Source organism: Symphalangus syndactylus, chromosome 7, assembly GCF_028878055.3.
Source record: "Symphalangus syndactylus isolate Jambi chromosome 7, NHGRI_mSymSyn1-v2.1_pri, whole genome shotgun sequence".
NCBI lineage: Eukaryota > Metazoa > Chordata > Mammalia > Primates > Hylobatidae > Symphalangus > Symphalangus syndactylus.
In genome coordinates, this window is record NC_072429.2 from 9,100,899 (window position 1) to 9,110,013 (window position 9,115).

The window sequence follows — 9,115 nt, forward strand, 5'->3', positions numbered from 1 at the left end:
TGGTGTGATGTGATGTGATGAGAATGACATTTCCCCTGTGGGCTTCCTCCCCATGACACAGGGGCCACCCCAGCCACAGCCCTGGCCCAGACAGTATTGAGCCCCTGAGCCCCCAGCACTTGTGTGTACAGCTCCCATCCCCCTGTCCCCCTCACCCGGCCGGCTCTACCTTATTTTGACGTCATAGCTGAGCACCGTGCTGGGAGGTGGCCATGGTACAGCCTGTAAGTAGGGCTGTAAATAGTCACAATGGGCCTGTAAATAGTCCAGCCCCATTACCACATGCTGGTCCAGACAGCTGGCTGCAGGTGAGCTGTTTCTAGAACGAGTTTATATGATGAGAAAAATAGAAGGGACAGAACAGTGTGTTCCCAGATCACACCTGCAGCTCCCACAGGCTGGGGTGGGGGTCTGGGGCCCGGCTCTGCTGGCTCAGTCACTTTGCTTCTCCTCAAGTTCCCTCTGTGGAACTGGGCAGTGTTCCCACCAAACCGTCTGCTCTCCAGTCCCACGGGGGTTGCTGTCAGTCATCCTACGGCCTCTCCGCTTAGGCTTTGAAACTGACTCATTGTTCTTTTGCTGTATTTTCTTTGTAGGTTTCAGAATTCTCTGTTTATTTATGATAATTTGGGAAGGATCCTGGGAGAGTGAAAATAAATGAAGGGCTCAATCTGCCAAGTTTCACTGGAGGCCCCACTGATCCTTCCACCATGCTCAAATGCCTGCAGGAAATCTGAGGAATCATTTCTCCTACCCTAAGACCCTGGGACTTAGCACTGGCCCTGAGGCCCCTGACAGGCATAAACTAATCAGCAAATGTGCAGGAAAAATGCGGAGCTGCAAGATCAAAGTCAGATGCCCACTCTCCCTAAAGGCCTGGATTCCCCTGGAAACCCACGTCCCCACTGCCTGGAAGGAGGGATGAGGACCCAGGGGAGTGGCCCTGGGCATCAACTGGTCCAGGCCAGAGGCGGCTCCCCCGTCCCATCTTCCCAGTGCCCAAGGCAGCCTCTCAGGGGAGTCTCATCACCTCCCCCCACCATTACAGAGCAGCCTGCTCCTGGCCTGTATCCAAACACCCCTGGGGGCGGCCGCCCTGGGCGTGCTCCCCTTTCCCTGATGGCCGCTAGAACTCCGTGAAGAGAGGCTCGCCAGGGTCACCCAGACAGTCCCTGACCCCACATTGTCCCGACACACGAGGTTTCACCCCGGAGGAAATAGGAAAAGGGCGTGAATCCCACGGGCTTCCCTCACAACAGGAAAGCTACACGCTATCACTTGGGCGCAAGGCGGGCTATGAGGCTGGAGAAAAGCTCCCAGGGATGCCTCCTGGAGTCTTTTTTTTTTTTTCTTTGCTATTGTGAGTAGTGCTGCAATAAACATATGTGTGCCTGTGTCTTTATAACAACAATTTATATTCCTTTCAGTATATAACCAGTAATGCGATTGCTGGGTGGAATGGTATTTCTGTATTTATATCTTTGAGAAATCGCCACACTGTCTTCCACAATGGTTGAACTAATTTACACTCCTGCCAACGGTGTATAAGCATTCCTTTTTCTCCAAAACCTCGCCACCATCTGTTATTTTTTTATTTTTTAATAATAGCCATTCTGACTGATGTGATATGGTATCTCATTGTGGTTTTGATTTGCATTTCTTTAATGATCAGTAATATTGAGCTTTTCTTTTCTTTCTTTCTTTTTTTAAGAGAGAGTCTCGCTCTGTTTCACCCAGGCTGGAGCGCAGTGGTGCCATCTTGGCTCACTGCAATCCCCGCCTCCCGGTTCAAGCGATTCTCCTGCCTCACCCTCCCGAGTAGCTGGGATTACAGACATGCATCACCACACTCAGCTAATTTTTGTATTTTTAGTAGAGACGGGTTGGGTGGGGGTTTCACCATGTTCGCCGGGCTGGTCTTGAACTGCCGACCTCAGGTGATACACCTGCCTTGGCCTCCCAAAGTGCTGGGATTACAGGCGTTAGCCACCACACCTGGCCGAGCTTTTTTTCATATGCTGGTTGGCCTCATGTTTGTCTTCTTTTGAAAAGTGTTTGCTCATGCCCTTTGCTCACTTTGGAATATTGTTGTTTTATGGCCGGATGCGGTGGCTCAGGCCTGTAATCCCAGCACTTTGGGAGGCCGAGGCCAGATCACCTGAGGTCAGAAGTTTGAGACCAGCCTGGCCAACGTGGCAAAACCTCATTTCTACTAAAAAAATACAAAAAGTTAATGGCCTGGTGTGGTGGTGGATTACAAGTGGGTGCCTGTAATTCCAGCTACTCAGGAGGCTGAGACAGGAGAATTGCTTGACCCCAGGAGGCAGAGGTTGCAGTGAGCTGAGATTGTGTGCCATAGCACTCCAGCCTGGGCAACAGAGTGAGACTCTGTCTCAAAAAAAAAAAAAAAAATCAAACAAAATAAAATAAAGTTGCTTGTTTTTTTCTTGGAAATTTTCTTTTTTCTTTTTTTTTTTGAGATGGAGTCTTGCTCAGTCGCCCAGGCTGGAGTGCAGTGGTGTGATCTCAGCTCACTGCAAGCTCCGCCTCCCGGGTTCACACCATTCTCCTGCCTCAGCCCCCCGAGTAGTTGGGACTACAGGCGCCTGCCACCACGCCCAGCTAATTTTTTTGTATTTTTTTTTTTTTTTTTCAGTAGAGATGGGGTTTCACCATGTTAGCCAGGATGGTCTCCATCACCTGACCTCGTGATCCACCTGCCTCGGCCTCTCAAAGTACTGGGATTACAAGTGTGAGCCACTGCGCCCAGCCTTAAGTTTCTTATAGATGCTGGATAGTAGACCTTTGACATGTGTATAGTTTGCAAATATTTTCTCCTATTCTGTAGGCTGTTTACTCTTGTTGATAGTTTCTTTTGCCATGCAGAAGCTTTTTGGTTTAATTAGATCCCATTTGTCAATTTTTGCTTTTGTTGCAATTGTTTTTGGTGTCTTCATCACAATATCTTTGCCAGTTCCTATGTTCAAAATGGTATTACCTAGGTTGTCTTCCAGAGTTTTTATAGTTTTGGGTTTTCATTTAATTCTTTAATCCATCCTGAGTCGATTTTGTATATGGTGTAAGGAAGAGATCCAGTTTCAATCTTCTGCATATGGCTAGCCAGTTATCTCAGCACCATTTATTGAATAGGAAGTCCTTTCTCCATTGCTTGTTTTTGTCAGCTTTGTTGAAGATCAGGTGATCATAGGTATGTGGCCTTATTTCTAGATTCTCTATTCTGTTTCATTGGCCTATGTGTCTTTTTTTTTTTAATACCAGTACCATGCTGTTTTGGTTACTATAGCCCTGTAGTGTAGTTTGAAGTTGGGTAGTGTGATGTTTCCAATTTTGTTCTTTTTGCTTAGAATTGTCCTGGCCATTTGGGATCCTTTTTTGGTTCTATATAAACTTTGAAATAGTTTTTTATATTTCTGTGAAGAATATCATTAGTGGTTTGATAGGAATAGCATTGAATCTATAAATTGCTTTGGGCACTTTTTCTATCTGTGAGTATGAAATGTTTTCCCATTTGTTTGTATCATCTCTAATTTCTTTGAGCAGTGTTGTATAATTCTCATTGTAGAGATCTTTCACCTTCCTTGTTAGCTGTATTTCTAGGTGTGTGTGTGTGGTGATTGTGAATGGAATTGAGTTTTGATTTGGTTCCTGGTTTGGCTGTTGCTGGTGTATAAGAATGCTTGTGATTTTTTTTTGTATGTTGATTTTGTATCCTGAAACTTTGCTGAAGTTGTTTATCAGCTTAAGAAGCTTTGGGGCCGAGAATATGGGGTTTTCCAGACATAGAATCATGTTGTCTGCATCCTAATACCAAAACCCCGCAGAGACACAACAAAAAAGAAAACTTCAGGCCAATATCCTTGATTAACATCGATGCAAAAATCCTCAACAAAATACTAGCACACCAAATCCAGCAGTGTATCAAAAAGCTTGTCCACCGTGATCAAGTAGGCTTCATCCTCAGGATGCAAAGGCTGGTTCAACATATGCAAATCAATAAATGTGATTCATTGCATAAACAGAACTAAAGACAAAAACCACATGATCATATCAATAGATGCAGAAAAGGCTTTTGATAAAATTCAACATCCTTCATGTTAAAAATTCAATAACTAAGTATTGCAGGAACATACCTCAAAATAACAAGAGCCATGGGCTGGGCACAGTGGCTCATGCCTGTAATCCCAGCACTTTGGGAGGCCGAAGCGGGCAGATCACCTGAGCTCAGGAGTCCGAGACCAGCCTGGTGAACATGGTAAAACCCCATTTCTACTAAAAATACAAAAAAAAATTAGCCAGGAGAGGTGGCACGTGCCTGTAATCATAGCTACTAGGTAGGCTGAGGCAGGAGAATCACTTGCACCCATTAGGCGGAGGTTGCAGTAAGCCAGGATCGTGCCATTGCACTCTAGCTTGGGCAAGAAGAGTGAAACCCCGTCTCAAAAAATAAATAAATAATAAAATAGAATAAATAAATAAATAAATAACAAGAGCCACCTGTCACAAACCCACAGCCAACATCGTACTGAATGGGCAAAAGGTGGAAGCATTCCCCTTGAAAACCAGCACAAGATAAGGATCACCTCTCTCACCACTCCTTTTCAACATTAGAAACCCTGGCCACAGAAACCAGACAAGAGAAATGAACGAAGGGCATTCAAATAGGAAAAGAGGAGATCAGACACTTTTGTAGGTAAAATGTGTTACATGCTTCGAATTCTCAGGTATAAGATCTCACACTGCGGCACTACTCACAATAGCAAAGACTTGGAACCAACCCAAATGTCCAACAACGATAGACTGGATTAAGAAAATGTGGCACATATACACCATGGAATACTATGCAGCCATAAAAAATGATGAGTTCGTGTCCTTTGTGGGGACATGGATGAAACTGGAAAAAATCATTCTCAGTAAACTATCGCAAGGACAAAAAACCAAACACCGCATGTTCTCACTCATAGGTGGGAGTTGAACAATGAGAACTCATGGACACAGGAAGGGGAACATCACACTCCGGGGACTGTCGTGGGGTGGGGGGAGGGGGGAGGGACAGCATTAGGAGATATACCTAATGTAAATGACGAGTTAATGGGTGCAGCAAACCAACACGGCACATGGATACATATGTAACAAACCTGCACATTGTGCACATGTACCCTCAAACCTAAAGTATAATAATAAAAAAAAAACCTCCTTTCCCTCAAAAAAAAAAAAAAAAAAAAAGAAAGAAAATGTGGCACATATACACCATGGAATACTATGCAGCCATAAAAAAGGATGAGTTCATGTCCTTTGTAGGGACATGGATGAAGCTGGAAACCATTATTCTCAGCAAACTATCGCAAGGACGAAAAACCAAACACTGCGTGTTCTCACTCATAGGTGGGAATTGAACAATGAGAACACTTGGACACAGGAAGGGGAACATCACACACCGGGGCCTGTTGTGGGGTGGGGGGAGGGGGGAGGGATAGCATTAGGAGAAATACCTAATGTAAATGATGAGTTAATGGGTGCAGCACACTAACATGGCACATGTATACATATGTAACAAACCTGCACGTTGTGCACATGTACCCTAGAATTTAAAGTATAATAAAAATATATATATAAAAAAATAAAAATAAATTTGACTGAACAATTGTTTATTCGTAAAATATTTTGGAAAGGAACACAAAACATGGTAATAGTGGTTTTCTCTTGATTGGAGATAATTTTTTTTTTTTATAACAGCATCATTTATCCTGTTTTCTAAATAAGACTCCAACACCAGAAAAAAAAAAAAAAGAGGAAAAAACAGATTATAAGTTAAAACAAAAATCTATCTGTGTAAGTCTTTACTTGTACAAGTCTGTACAAGTCAGTAAGGTCTGGTCTCTGTAGAGCCAGAACTTCAGAGAAGGTGATTTAATTGTCATCATAGCCCCCCAACTTGCTTGGGGGTTTGTACATCAAGAGACAACATGAGGAGAATCACTTGAGACCAAAAGAATTACTTACAAAGAAAGATTTCCTAGAATGTATAAGTTCTACTGATTGCTCATAGAGACGCTAACAGTTGCTCTAACCCCAAATTTTTTAAACATCTCAAGATGGCAACATGAGTATAGAAAACCCCAACACTCATCACCCAATGAATCATTTATCCAATCATGGGAACTAGGGAAGGATGTAGGAAAGGCTGTTTCATCAGGACTCATTAGGGAGGGGTGGCAGGCCAGAGGCAGCCACGGCAGAGCTTTCCTTGTCTTCAGCCTGGGCCAAATGAAGCTCTGAGTGCTCAGGGCCTGACAACAAAGTTCTCCGCAGGTTTGGAATGGCCAATGTGCAATAATGGCATCAGCCACAAGAGTGAAACTTGAATCGTGCATGAGGGTCTATAGATCACTGATTATTGCACTATCAATCTCACCTCCCACCCATAAGAGATTACCCAGATAATCAGCCTGTGGCACATACTACTACTACCTACTTGGGAACAAGGGAGAGGAAGGAATTACAAATGAAAACTTCTGAAATGACCACTTCTTATTCCAGCTTAAGCTAGAACAAATGTTTGAATAAATCACCCGCATTAAATAACATTTAAAATATGGTACCTTCAGCACATTATAAATATGAAATGTCCCCTCTCCCAACCCCATTTACTTCAGTGCACAGTGTCTCCCAGGCAAGCTTTTCCGTCGCTCAGCCAGTGGACTGGATGGCGTGCGCCAGATGTTACACAAAGCGTTTATTTCTCCGAGAAGCCTGAGAGCCACGAGAATTCATCTCCTTCTGCTAGGACCTCTGCCCCAAGCTTCTGGAGAAATAGTGAATTGGACCCGACAGGGAAAGTAGCTACGTGATCCACTAATGCAAATGCACAGGACGGTGTACCCCTTCCTGCTCTTCTCCATGGCAGAGAGACTTAAAGATAATTAATAAGAATAGCTGTCCCTTCAAACTCAGAGGAGGTCTTCAAAAACAAGTACAAGCAAAAAATAAATAAAAGGAAAGTAAATCAACCCCCCCAAATACTCCTGAAAGTAAAACAGTCTCATGGTGACTGACGTCTGGACGAAGTTGAGGCAGAAAAGACTGACAAAGCTGGAAGTGGCCGGCCACAAAAGTGCCTTAAAGAATCCACGATAGTGCTCTCCATTTCCAAGGCTGAGTAGCTATTCCCAGGAAGTTCACATTTTTCTATTAAGAAGAAAACAAAACAAAACAAAAATAAAACCCACTCCAGAAAAAGGGTCAAGAGCAGAGCACTGTAGAAAGTCGAGCAGCTGAGCGCCGGCGGGTGATGAAGAGCCCGCGCTGAAGCTGGCCCAGGTAGACCCTCATCTCGGTGCTGTCACTTGTCTTCCTCACCCAGATCTCACTGGCTCCTACAGAACTGATCACGCAGCTCAGTTTCTGGTTGTCCTTTGACTCCAGATAGATGGCCTGGCTCTTGTGGTACCGTCTTTTGTCATAGTACAGTTGGCCATCTTCTATCCGAGCTTCAAACCTCTGGGCTGGAGATTCCGCGCGTGTCGCAGGCAAGTGCTCAGAGAGGATGGAGATGCTGGTCTCTTGGGTGACTTCAGCTTATTTAATGTTCTCAGATCCTCCATGATCTTTTTTTTTTTTTTTTTTTTTTTTTTGAGACGGAGTCTCGCTCTGTCGCCCAGGCTGGAGTGCAGTGGCGCGATCTCGGCTCACTGCAAGCTCCGCCTCCCGGGTTCACGCCATTCTCCTGCCTCAGCCTCTCCGAGTAGCTGGGACTACAGGCGCCCGCCACCACGCCCGGCTAATTTTTTTGTATTTTTAGTAGAGACGGGGTTTCACCGTGGTCTCGATCTCCTGACCTCGCGATTCGCCCGCCTCGGCCCCCTAAAGTGCTGGGATTACAAGCTTGAGCCACCGCGTCCGGCCCATGATCTGTTCATCTGTTAACAAATAGTTTAGCTGGGCTGGAGCAGGTTTCCTCCTCTTGTCTGGGATGGGGACGGGATCGTGTGGTCGCCTCCGCAACTTTCCGGTCATGATAGGTCTCACCTCCACAGAATCTCCATTCAGTTCCATTGTCAGCTTTTCGTTTTCAATCATTTTCTTCTTTTCTTCTCGCTCAGCAATCAAGGTTCTCTTTCAGCTCAACCTTCTTGTTTTCAAATTCTTTCACTGCTGCCTTCTTTTCTTTCATGTAATTTCGTTCCACTTGTTCAGTTTCCAGCTGGAGGAAGAGTTCACATCCCGTATCCTCTCTTTGTGCTGCTGACATAGTTTTTTCATTCTCTTCTGATATTCCTGTAATGTACCTCTTGAGAGAAGCCAGTTCGTCCTGATACATCTGTTCCTTCACTTCCGCATAGTCTCCTTCATCATGCTTTGCCAGGTCAGTTTCACTAGCATCGTCAGTGTCTTCGTCCGACTCGCGGCCTGACAGCTGCGCTCATCGTTCTTGGCGCTCTCCAGCTCTTCGTCCTCCTCGGGGTAGTACTCGGGGACCCGCGGCGCTCCAGCCTGGGCCGGGGCCGGGGCCGGGGCCGGCAGCCCCGCGGCACTCATGTCGCCTCTGACCGCAGCTGAGCGGGGTCAATGGACATCGCGGCCACCCATGCTTGGTACTCGCCGTCTGCCTGGCAGTGTCGGAGGGAGCCCCCAACTCTAGGAGCGGCAGCCTCGGCGACCCCTTCCCCGTCTCCGCCGACCTCTGCCCCCCGCCAACTTTTTTTTTTTTTTTTTTCCAAGATGGAGTTTCACTCCTGTTGCCCAGGCTGGAGTGCAGTGGTGCAATCTCAGCTCACTGCAACCTCTCCCTCCCGGGGTCTAGCAATTCTCCTGCCTCAGCCTCCTGAATAACTGCGATTACAGGCATCCACCACCACACCCGGCTAAGGTTTTTGTATTTTCCGTAGAGATGGGGTTTCACCATGTTGGCCAGGCTGGTCTCGAACGCCTGACCTCAGGTGATTCACCCACCTCAGCCTCCCAACGTGCTGGGATTACAGGCATGAGCCACCACTCCTGGCCAAACTCTTCTTTTTTAAAACTAAATGTTCCTGTGTCTATTTGAGGTTGACAGCATGATGTTAAAGGTACACGTCAACAGTAAAATGGTTACTAG

General features: G+C 45.8%; 1 pseudogene; it reads right to left on the reverse strand.

The window, feature by feature from the left end:
- Positions 1 to 7,051: 7,051 nt before the first annotated feature.
- On the reverse strand, positions 7,052 to 8,614 carry LOC129485940 (sin3 histone deacetylase corepressor complex component SDS3-like; annotated as a pseudogene).
- Positions 8,615 to 9,115: the final 501 nt, after the last annotated feature.